Source organism: Sylvia atricapilla, chromosome Z (genome assembly GCF_009819655.1).
Source record: "Sylvia atricapilla isolate bSylAtr1 chromosome Z, bSylAtr1.pri, whole genome shotgun sequence".
NCBI classification, from domain to species: Eukaryota; Metazoa; Chordata; class Aves; order Passeriformes; family Sylviidae; genus Sylvia; species Sylvia atricapilla.
Genome location: NC_089174.1, coordinates 51,406,505 through 51,419,758, shown reverse-complemented (window position 1 = coordinate 51,419,758; position 13,254 = coordinate 51,406,505). Strand labels below are relative to the sequence as shown.

General features: G+C 40.7%; 1 pseudogene; it reads right to left on the bottom strand.

Moving 5' to 3' along the window:
- LOC136373994 (3'-5' RNA helicase YTHDC2-like) overlaps positions 1-13,254 on the bottom strand; it is a 29,600-nt pseudogene extending 16,346 nt beyond the window's left edge.

Here is a 13,254-nt window from a genome sequence, read left to right as displayed (position 1 = left end):
TACAGGAGCAGTATCTTTGGAAAACCGTTTTTAAAGCACATTGAAACATATCTCCCAACAAAAGGAAAAACTTACCAGTTGATTAAACACTGTGTCACCATCATCACCCAACAGACTACACTCTCCTTCGGTTGCCCTCGGAACAGATCTTGATCTCCCAGACTCCCGCTTACTATTATTTTCTTGAGCAGAACACCACTCAGTAAGAGTGCTCTGCTGTTTGTCTTCTACAATGCATAAAGGATTTCCATGAAAAGTTTAACAGTCATTTTAATTATACATTAATTACAGTTAAAAAACCAGCTGTATCTAAGCATAAAATTAAAACTCTCTGATCTCTTATTTGATCTAGAACAGTGTTACCAGTCCAATATAAATTCCATGATTATGGGCACCCAAAGTGCACCACAGCAAACATCTGCTATAAGAACAAGGGAAGAAATACCAGTGGTTCGCTTTACCCATTAAAGCTTGCAACCTGTTGCATTCAAACAAGCCTCCTAAGTAACTTCTACACAGTTCTCAATCTCAAGACCATTCTCCAGAGGTGAAATGCCAAAGAGCTGTGATAAATAAAACCCCTGCATGTATCAACTGATTTCTGTTTACAGGCATTAGAAAGAGCAGAAGCCACCAGCGCCTCCACTGAGCTTCTCTATCCACAGTGATCAGAGCTGAGCACCATGATAAATGTGTAGTTAGTATTGTATTGTTACAGCTTTGGGGTTGGCCTTTTTAAAAAATTATTAATACTTATTAAAAGACGAACATTATATCATTAAGGAAGAACATTACTTCAAGCTGTCAGGAAAACTTTACAAATATTGTGATCAATATACTCAAATACATTGCCAATTGAAAAGAATCCCTTATATTTGGTTCAAGTGTGTTACTGCTCCTTGACCTAAATATGTTAAATGCATCCATGTCTGAAAAATGCATTGAAAAATGTTAACAACAGAAACCACATCTCTGCAAGATGCAAAAAATCCTGCCTTCTCTAAAGGCTGCACTTCAATTTGCATCTAAATGTCAGCACAATGTATCTCATGTTTCTAGAGTTCTCATGTGCGAACCCCGCCCCGCCCCTGCCCCTCCCCCCCCACCCCCCCCCCCCCCCGCCCCCAATGAAAATGTCGCGATAAGTAGGAAAAATATAACATTTATCAACTGGAAAAAGTCAGAATATAACCACTGAAAATAAAAGTACTATTTCAATCACAATTTATGCCAACACCGTAAACACAGAGTTTTTAAGATACTTGCTGTCATCTAATCATGATCACATTTAACAGTCTGACTTCAGAACTTTAATCATCTTATTCATTGTTCAATCAATCAACGAAACCCACTGTTCAAGCCAGAACAATTAACAAGTCCACTGACCTTGCTGCTTCTCTTTTTTGTACTTTACCATCCCTTTGTTTGTATACCCAGTACTTCGTAAAATGTCCTCCAAAAACATCTCTTTAACTTCAAAAGGTCTTCCTTGGACTAAAAGTAGAAATAATTAATGAAAGATTAGATATTCCCAAGCTTTACTTTAAGAACATTAAAGTCCTTAGAAATAGTTTTTATGGACTGGAAAGTGAATTAAACATGATAGGACCTGATTTAATGAACGGTTATATTCCTGGAAAGTCTTGCAAGAGTATCTTCACTTGAGCTTATTTCCTTTAAGCCATTGGGTCACAAAAAAACATCAAAACCGAAATGCCACTTTCATACCTTGCTTTTTATTAACCTACTCAATCCTATTAAGTGTTAATAGCAAGAGACAGAAGATGGACAGTTATTTACTGCAATTTTATCAAATGAGAAGAAGAAAATAGTCACTTTTGTTTAGGTGTACAAAAAAGAATTCACTACGTCAGCTACCTAAATTGCTTAACACAAGAGCAATTAAGACAGTTTTAGTGGAGGATCCCATGAGCAGACTGCCATGGCTGTATTCAACAAGCTCCTTTCATGAGGAGTATATGAAGAGATGCACTTCTCTCAACATCCTCGATTAGTGCACCCAATTTTGGCTTTCTTTATTGGCTACTTCCCACCGTCTCTCTCTCCTTAGAACCTACCCTGATTTCTCTCTTAACATCATTGTATCTAGACCTTATCTGTGGATATTAAATTATGTTTTTATGCAGGAAGAAATAATATCTATTTTTGGTTCCTTAGCAGACATTTACCACAACTAAGTTTGTATCACCTAGGACTTTTGTCTCCTTCAGAAGGAACAAGCTACAATTCACATAGTTTTAGAAGCTGACATGGAGGAAGTCTTCTAACACCAATCACAGAATTTGTGTCCTACAAAAACCCACAACTAAAAAACGTTGGCTTCTATGGTCAGGATTGAGTCAGCTACACTGCTAAAGAACTGAACCCTTTCCAGTATATTAACAGACAAAGTTAAACTACCAAAATTGGAAAAAGCATCTTATCAATTGGGATTCTCCTGAGAAGTCCGGTATGTGATAACAGCATAACCCCTGTGGTAAACTGAAGAAAGAGATAGTAGTCAGAACTTCCAAATCAATCTGTTGATCTAAAAGGATGAGAAACTGAAAAACTGAAGTAAACTGAAAAGCCACACAAAAATTACAATGAGGTTTTTCTCCTCGCCAAAAAATTGACAAATATTAAGATCAGCTGTAACTTCCAGATTCATGCCTTCAACGAGCTGTGAGCCTTGTTTTCCTAGGTTACAATTCAAAACTGAAAACCAGAAACGAACACTTCTGTGAGTAAATAAGAAAAAAAATAACTCTCTCTTATGAACCTCCCCTAAAATTATCCAATGACTTGTGTAGAAAATTCCAAACGAAACAAAGAATCATGTGATTAAAAAATAAACCCCGATTTGCCTAGAACTGCATTTCTGAAATTAAGATACAGTTATCATCTGACTTTTATCCTGTAATAGTAGCAATCTCTGAAGCCAGAACTAGAATCTAACTGGAATATACGAATAGGTATCACACTCTTGTAAATCCCAGGGTCTGTATAGCTATGCAGACCAGCATTTTAAGAACCTTTTCCTCCTTGAACTGACCATGGAGGGGGCCAGGGCATCCCTGCATTTACAGAATACTCGCGGATAAAAACAATTCCCTCTGTGGTAGATGCAAATAGTTAAGAAATAACAAACACGAGTAAACACAAACAACTATTGCTGGTAACTGGCAGTGTATTTATCACATGCCTTTACTCGGAATGGTTTGCTACAGTTCAGTTAAGATCCATGAGTCTCAGGACAGGTATACTGAGATGGAAGAGTTTACTTAAGTACTTACTATGTATTACTGGGCAACATCCAAAATACCTAATAAAGAGATCTGCATCTAGAGCAGCACTAGAAATAATCAGCTTTAAATTCGCTTGGCTTTGCAACATATCTCGCAGTTTTATTAGCAAGAAGTCACTGAACCTATCCCTCTCATGTACTTCATCCTGTATGAAAGGAAAGGAAACAACAAACAAACAAACAACAACAACAAAAGAACATGTGAACATCACAGATCCAAGATCATAACTGCATAAATATGAGTTTTTTAAAAACTAAAACATGGGATTTGGTGGTCCACTACAGAGGCATTAAAATGTTTAAGTTCAGCTTAAGAAGGACCTTTTTTAAACTATCCAAAAGTAAAAAAAAAAAAAAAAAAAAAAAAAAAAAAAAACAACTTTAGAAAGTCCTATAAAGGTACCAGAGCAGTCTGCACTGTAATGCACAACCCACAACAGACCTTAGTTTCAGAGATCAAAACGAGTACCTGAAACTTCTAATTCTTGCACTTGAATCTCACTTTCAAGATAATGCCACAAACTGTAAATTCAACAAATATTATTTCAATACAATTACCCTTCACAACTGATAAGAATTAAAAGAACTGTATGATGCCAAATAATGAGGAAAGAAGAGAGATATCTCATATCCATTACATCATGGACGAAGCTTATCATTAAGGCACATGTCTGATTAATCATCTTTGTCTATCTTCTGTTTGGTTTTAGATTCTGAATGTACCAACGAAGAACAAGATTTGCAGGGTGAACAAGAATGCACAAACCATTCCTGTGCATTTTTCCTCCTTGGCAAACAGACAGGCACCGAAAATTATCAGGTTTTCCTCTGCTTTCTGCCGTGAAGAACTTGCAGTAAACATACCTGGCAACACTGACTTAGCAAACTTCACAGTAAGAAGTTCACATCATCATACACGAACATAGACAACTTGCTAGAAATCAGACTACATTTTATGTTGAAAACATTGGGCAAACAAAGGGACTGCAAAATTTGAGCCCCAGAAAAAGAGGCACGTTACAATTAAAAAATCAGAAACTCTTCAAAGTTAATTCAAACTTAACAAAAACAACTTAAACGTCCATCCAATGAATACAGAAAACTAGGATCTTCCAATCTTCCAATTCAGAAACAATACATACTGCTCCATCTCACACAAAATAGAAGATCCTTACCACAATAACATGTGTCACAGTTGATAGGGTGCTGTCTCCTGCCATCAGTGTGCGAAGCAGTATGCCATTAGTGCAAAAGGTTACCAGCGTCTTTGGAGAAACCCTAGTGAAACAGTGAACAAAGATGCTTCAGCTTTTTTCACCGTTTAAATGCTGCTATTTACTGAAAATTAAAGATTGAGCAGCTCCTCACCAGAAGTGGAATCACAGTTCAGTCAATAAAGAGATTATGCATACTATTTGCTTATAAACTATGCCTGTTCCATAGGAGTTCCTAAGAATTCTTACTGCTAATGCTCCAAAACTTCTAGCAAGCGATTAATTAACAAGGAAAGATTCATTTTTTTCTAAGTCATTGTTGGGGTTAGGTTTTGTTCCTTTTCACTCTAAAGAGTTGGTTTTTTTTTTCCCCCCCATAAGTTACCAAGGAGATGAAATGTCATACTTAAGACTATTTAACAAAACAAAGGGATGGTCGAAGCTCGGAGGGGGGTGCGGTTTTGGGGCAGAAAAAAGGACAGAGCTTCAGGTAGCCGCTCTCTCTCTGGTTTTCGGCGTTCGGGGAGAAGGCACGGCTGGGTTGGTACTCTTGCTGGCGGATTTCACTGGTTCCAGTCTTGGGAAATCTGCCATCATCTGCTCGCCCTGGAATTCTGAGCTCCTCTGCCACCCTACGAGAGCTGTCGTGGTTCCAACAGTGCTGCTCGTCTGCTACAGCGTGACCCTGCATCCCTCTGCCCTGCCGGGACACCCTGCCTCTGCTCTGCCAGGACATTTCTGCCACTCCACAGTTACCAGCCCGAGACTTTTTTTCCACTGTTCCCAGCTTGGTGCTCTGAGGATCCTACAAAGGCACCAAGACCAAACTGCCCTGGGTTTTCGTGAAGGAAAGCCCTCGAAGTTCTTGGTACTGTTTTTGTTATCAATGCTGTAGGGTTTTTTTGTTTGTTTGCTTTGTTATATATTAGTAAAGAACTGCTATTTCAATTTCCAAAATCTTTTGCCTAAAAGCTTTTAACTGAAAAAATTATAATTGGGAAAAAGGGTGGTAGTGGTGGTTTACATTCTCCATTCCAAGGGAAGCTCCAGCTTTCCCTGGCAGACACCTGTCTTCCCAAACCAAGACAGTCTTGAAAACCTTCCATGTTGCATTACTTTACTGCAAAATCCACAGCAGACTGCCTTGAAAAAACAGGTTACAATTCTTCTGAACACCCCCAGACAGAGTCTTTGTATTGTCTACACGCCTTAGGCTGACCTTGGCTGAATGCCAGGCACCCACCCAGGCTGCTCTATCCCTCTCCTCCTCAGCTGGACAGAGGAGAAGGAATTCAACAAAAGCCTCATGGGGCAAGGCAAGGACAGGGAGAGATCAGTCACCTTTTACTATCATGGGCAAACAGATTTGACTTGTGCAACTTAGTTTACTGTGTTATCAATTAAATCCAACTAGAAAAATGAAAAATACAACCAAATGCTACAACACAACACCTCCCCCCCCCCCCCCCCCCCCGCCCATCCCTCTTCCCAGGTTTAGCTTCCAATTTTCTCGAATTCCTACTCCTCAGTGCGCACGAGGACATGGAATGGAGGCTGTGGTCAATTCACCACATCTTGTCTCTGCTGCTCCTTCTTCCTTACCCGAGGAGACTTCTCACACTCTTCCCAAATTGCTCCAGTGTATGTCCTCCCCTGTGGCACACTCCTTCAGGAACAGACTGCTCCAGCATGGGACCCCCAGGGCTTCACAAGACCCACCAGCAAAACTGCTCCAGTGGAAACTCCACTCTCTGCAGGGCCACACGTCCTGTCAGGAGCCTGTTCCAGCACGGGCTTCCCACAACCTCCTATTGGCAACAACCTGCTCTGGTATTGGGGTCCTCCACAGGTTGCAGCTGCATTGCTCCACTGTGGACTTCCATGGGCTGCAGGGGAATATGCTCCCTCACCATAGTCTTCACCACAGCCTGCAGGAGAAACTCTGCTCTGGCACCTGGAGCACCTCCTGCCGCTCCTTTGCCACTGACCTTGGTGGCTGCAGAACTATTCCTCTCAAATACTCCCAACCCTCTCTTTGTACTGCTGCACAGATACGTATTCCTCTCAAATACGCTGTTCCAGAGTCATGCTCACTGTTGCTGATGGGCTCGGCCTTGGCTAGAGGTGGGTCTCTCTTACAGCCCACTGGCAGGGGCTTTATCTGACACGTGGGAAGCCTCTTCTCACAAAAAAACATCCCCCCCACTACCAAAACTTTGCCAGACAAACCCAAGACACTATCCTTGACTGAATCTCAAAGAAATCACCCGAACCTTTGCAAATGCTTTGCTTTTCCAAGAATTGAAAACTCTTTCAAAGTACCTACTACCTCTGGCAGTGCTACATGTGCAAGTAAAAAAAGCAATTACTTCCTCCAATACTGACACTTCAAGAAAACTTACAGAAGAAACTGCAGAGTACTACACAAGGGAACATGCATGCAGATGTCAGGATTTCAACTTTAGAATTCTTTCTTCACTTCAAAAATACTCTTACATGTTGAACTCATACATACCAGATGGAAGTGCTTTACTTTTTTAATCTCTACTCCTCTCTCTTTTTCATCAGCCTTCTAGAAATCACCACTACTGTCTGACAGACATTAGAAGATTAAAAAATGCATTTCGGTGTTACTGCTAACATTTCCATTCAACACTTTTTGCCAAGATGGAAACATTGTCATCTCTCCCTTTTGCTCTTTCTCAAGTGAACTCTTTGGTTCCTCTGCACTGCTTCCAGGAATTCTCCCATCTGACCTATATATACTTTGTTTTTCTTCATTCAGCAAAATTCTTCCACACAGTAATCATCCACCTTACTTCCAATTCATCTTTACTTGCTCTTCCAATTGGTTAACAGCCTGGCAACCTTTGGTATGCAATCAAAATTCTGTAACTTGGCTTTGCTGCTCAAGTGCATTCATTTTCATTCGATATGCATCATCCGTCTAAGCAACATAACCAGCCATACCTTTTGACATCTTTTTCTCACTTGTATCCCAACTGCTGCAATTCCTGAAAATCCCACTACTTAGACAATTCCAAGATTTCAGAAACCACACAAAGTCCTCTGATTTTTACCCATCCTGGCCCTGCTTTAGGAGCAAATTCCTCAACTCATCTAGAATTACTGCTTTTGCTTTAAACATAAAAGATGAAATAGAGTCAATTTAACCCAAAGTAGATTGGTAATGCTCAACTACATTGTTCATTTCCCAATTCTGTTGTTTTCCCTTTTCTCTGCCCCATCAACTCTCCCTACACAGGTTTTGTCACAGCATGCTCCTTTTCCTGCCTATTTTCAGAGCCTGCAGAATTTTTGGATTTATCTGTTTTAAAAGTAGAGAGGACAAAGACATCCACACACATGCTCCCTAGAAGAAATCAAGAGAAACCACATGCTGTTTAGTCCTACAGAAGAACTCACTAGATGAAACTGCAAAATACAGGAGAAAAAACCTCCTTTTCAACTCTTAAACATTGAATACTCAAAATAACATATCCAGCTTATACTTTACACAGTGATATTTTACTGGGCTGCATCTCAAATACACAGTAGTTTAAATAATCACGACTAAACTAAACACAAAATTTTAATACCAGATCAACTGACTTGAAGAAGTGTCATCAGTACCTGCTTTCTAACCGGATCTGATAACCAACTGTCTGGCCAATCTTTTCTCCTCTTTCAGCTGCCACTCTTTCAGCCACAGCAAGTGCTGCCAAACGTCTTGGCTGAGTGCAAAATATACGGCATGGAGTTCCATTCTTGTGACAATCATCAAGAATAAACTGGGGGATCTGTAAAGAAGTGGTTTAAATCTACTTTTTAGTTTGATAGACTCATAACTTTTTTATCGCAATGAAACAATTTAACTACATCTCAGCATCACAGATGTTGCAAAATTAATCACAACAGGATTATCATTGCAAATTTACCTGAAGGCACAAAAAAAGGCCACAAAAATCAATTCTGGCTATAAACATTAAATCACTTTCAAACAAAACACAATAACAAAACCAAAAAATCCCAAGCAACCAGCCAAAATTTGAAGCTTTTCTCTCCTACTTTAGGGAAATTTCTGTAAAAACCCTGCGGATAATCTTTCAATGTAACACAATAATGCTTTAGATACTAGGATCTAGCTTTAGAAGGAAAAGGGTATAGAAAACTGTAGCTACTTGCCCTTCAATATTCTATGATTATTTTAATGAAAAACCAGATATTTGTGCAGAATCATTTATGCTTTTAATATGTATCTGCTGGCTTAGTATTGCAAAAGCAAAAAAGTGAACTGGAACACTAGGCTTTAAACCACACAGGAAAGCTAAGAACAAAAAAATTAAAACTAGAAAAAAAAAATCCCTTATTACAGAAATATTACAGATTTGGCATCAGTTTGGTATAAATACAGTTATGGTTTTTTATTTCATTAAAGAAACTTACTTGAGTAGTTTTTCCCGATCCAGTCTCTCCTACGATCAAAACAACTTTATGGTCCTTTATTATTTTAACAATTTCTTCCTGTTTTTCAAAAACAGGTAGTGATTGCCTGAAGGAATCAAACTCTGATTCCCCTCTTTTCACTGGAACCTGGGGAATACCATCACTAAGTCGTCCACTTGTCTTGTTCACTTCTTTGTTTTCTGTAAAAGAAGTCAATAAATTATAAAGGAAGGTCACTAAAACACTAGTGAAAATTGTACTTAAAAATGAACACTCCTGATTTTATCAGCTTCCCTGTTGATAAAGTGAGAAAACAAAGATATATTTAAAAGTGATTTTCATGATAACACATTCTGTTATGGTGCTTGAAATAAATATAGTTCAAAGGATTTTTTACTTTAATAGAAATTTTGAACACAACTGAATTATCAGAGTGCAGTGCTTGAGTTAAAAAAAGCCATGAAAAGCTTAGAGAGAAACAGAAACTGAATCAGAGAAAAAAAGCCTTAGCCTATCTGTTTATACATTCCCAATTTCAAGGGCATGCCTAGAAAAATCCACCAAGGAGTTAAACAATCCACTTACTCCAAACTGACAAGTGTGTTTTCCAACAAAAAGACAACTTTACTGGGATTCATATGCCATCTTTCACATGCTTACTGGTCTTTTAAGACCTTCTTTCAGTCACTCTTACATAACCTATAGCCCATTTATAGCCTACTCCTTAAGATTTGTCTTAACACCTACTAATTGAAACATGAGGTATCCAGAGCCCTGGAGCCACAGAGCAGTGGGATGTATCAGAAAACAATCCACAGGTAGCTAAAAACCTGCAGTCTTCTGAGAAGACTACTTCAACCTCAGTATGTTAAATGCTACTCTCTAATCCCTTAAAAATTATTTGCCAGAGGAATGAAAGGCTCACTGTAAACGCAACTTTGGTTCAATTATATAAGCATTATGCAATTATTTAATGCGATGAACAGACTCATATATTAAATTACAAACACTGTTTTACCAAGAGAGACAGAAACTAATAGATTAAAAGAGTCAAAAAGAAGTAAAGAAAGATAATTTTACATCATCCATTAGTTTATACCCTACAACTCTACAAAATTGCTTTTTTGGTATTTTTATTACAGTTTCCCCTCTGTTCACTAAACAATCCTATTAAAGAAATGGAACAACTGAGAAAGAAAACTAGCCAAGGAAGCACTTAAAGCACAGACACAACGAATCAGAGATAGCCATTGAAACAAGACATACTGCTGTGTTCTCTATTCACTACACCCAGGCTAGTACACAGAAACACTGCGTAACTTTTACAAACATAACTGTTAAGGCAACGGCCATGTTAAAAACACGGTTGAAAAACCCCATCTTATATCACAAGTTTGTATTTCTAGCATTTATGTATGCTAGAAATCAAGAAGTTCACATAATAGCCTGAGTTCACTTAATAGCTCTTAAGAGACCAAAGCTATTTTAGATTACAAAACAAAACATGGATCTCTTATTTTAATCAAGACACAACAGCCAATCTCATCGTCTCTTAAGGGGATTCTTACACAGAGATGGCAACACTTGTCTCTTTAATCTTACACTGTGGAACTTGTAGGAAATCTCATTTCACAACTGTATTAAAAAAAAAATCTGGCTGAAATTGGCTCAAAGAATCAAAATTAACTTGATACAGGGGAGACATTGCAATGTGGAGGACATGACTGCCTGAGCACGTTATGACACAAGTTTTAAAAGACCCTACATTAACAATTAAAAGTCGAGAAAATTATTGGGTTTGTTTGGAAAGAAGAGTGCCAGTCAGGACAGAAGAACAAAGTAGAGGGGTTTGTTTAGGATTTGGCTTGTTCATTTTTTTTCAAGCAGTGTTGATTGACAAGCCCTTATCACAAGACACAGTGAACATACCAGATTCAACAGCACAGGTATTTATTCGTTCTGTCTTAGGCAGAAGCTCTGTTCGTTCTCTATTTGTGACAGGAAAATTCCGAATTAAAGCATGAACAGCATGTTTTGTACCAGGAGTTAAGGCACAAGTCATCACTGCATGTTTGAGTTCTGATCCATCCTTTTTTCTTACAGTCAAGTATCGATTTGCTCCCTTCCTGGGAGAAAGGAAAAACAAAGGCATTTCAGGAATAAGCAAACTAGTTACCTCTGTGGAATGATCTTCGACAAGAAATGCTTCAAGATAACTTTCATTTTTTTTTTTCAATTTCAAATGTAATCTCAGAACTAGAATCCTTCAAATAATGTCCAAAGTGGCATAACGCAACATTCACAACAGTCATCATCAAAAGCACCTCCTATTCATGTGAGGCAGTGCAGAACAGACACTGCAGACATTGGATGATTATGCCGTGGTGATCACTGCATTTGTCCCCCAAAATACAGCCAGCTCTACCAAGCATTCTGTCAATCAATACTGAGACTTATGACACCAAACTGACTCTTTACACTAACCTGAAAGATTTACAAGTTAAAAATCAACAAATAGGCAGAACAGACAAAAAAGCTGCTTGCTAGTAGCATTTCAAGCCTTAACAAAACCCAGTAAAACATATCAGATCTCAGGATCTTCATTACCAAAGATCTATTATGTAGAAATGGAGCCAAAACACTTAACCATAATACTGATCTACTTCTCAGGCTCAACTCTGAACCAAAAGGCAAAGAATCCTTGTAAGTACATCTGAAATTCTAACTAACTTCTGCCTGGGCTACAACCAACACATCAACACTTTGAAAACAACTTTTCAGGCTAAGAACAAAAGGTCACACTGAGAGCCCAGTGGCCTCTCCCTGGCAGGGGTGGAATACGGCTGTAGATACCCAGGTGTTGGCAAGGGCAGCCTCCATGAGGAGAGGCACAGCCACTTCCAGCAGCCCCTGCTAAAAAGGACTTCGTCCTCTTTAGGTCCTCATTGCAAGTACTTACATACACTGTCGAGACCCCCCTCGAGCCTCGTCTTCTCCAGGCTGCAAAGTCCTAGCACTCTGGCGCTTTCTGCAGAGGACAGGCTCCATCCCCTTCACAGGTTGTTGGTCCTCCACTCAATCTCTCCAGTCTAGTCTCTGTCCTCCTGGTGATCCCAGCGCTGGACAAGCACTACACTCTCAGCGTAGCCTCACTGGTGCTGAGTAGAGCCGAAGGATGATCTCCCTCTGCCTGCTAGCAGCACTTGAACCCTCTTCTATGCCTCCCAACACAAGCACTCTTTTCAACGTGCTACTCTCACTTACACTTCAGCTGTCAGCACAGGGGATGTCTATGCAAAACCTTTGAAAATACATTTGTGCAGGGAAAAAAAATTCAAGAAGTATCTTTGTGAGAAGCCTTTTTCATGCACATGAAGTCCTCAAAACTGCATCGCAAACTAGCACATCATGCGCTGTTTTTTCTCAGACATCAAGCAACACGCAGGGACGCTTATATTTACATCTGCTTTTTAAAGTTTCTTCTCTAGTACCACTCGACACAACACTGCAGGGTAAGCTAAAGATGCAGATCGTTTTAACACTGATAATGAAATCCCATACATTTCCATCAAAAAGAGAAAATAATACACAAGAGTCAAACTTACCCTTTACTTTTCGATATCAGCCCAAGAGAATGACAGAGCCGGTGCACAAACGCTCTTTCGGTTCTAGTGAAAGAAGACGGGAATTCCATTTCTGGAAAGATAATTTAAAAAGTAAAAACCCAAGCACAGATACCCGGCAGGCATTATCCTTGACGTACGACCTCCCTGCCGCGAGCTGATCGGTTCCCAAACCCAGGACGCCTCCCGCGCACAGCGGCACTGGTGGCAGCGCCGCGCCCCCGGCACCCGGGCGGGACACGGCCACCCCGGGGCGCCGCCGCCTGGGATGCTCCTGCCCGGGAGAGCCCGCGGGCCCGGCGGCCTGCCCGGCCCTCTCCGCGCGGCTCCCCCACGCACCCGTGTCCTCGCCATAGCGGAACCGCTCCAGAGCGAGGTTCACCGATATTTCCACCTCCTCGTCCACGCGGATATCCCTCAAACCTCGGCGGCCTCGGCTGCGGCCCGGCGCGGCGGCAGCGCCCGAGCCCGCCGCGTCCCCGCGGTGCTGCCGCGGCGGGACGTTCCTGGGCCGCGACATGGCTCCGCCAGAGAGCGAGGTCTCCGCGACGCGCGGGGGGCGACAGGCGCTGCCCCCGACGCAGCAGCAGCAGCAGCGGCGGCAGCAGCGGCAGCAGCGGCAGCAGCAGCAGCAGCAGCGGCGGCAGCGCGGGGCAGGGCGGGC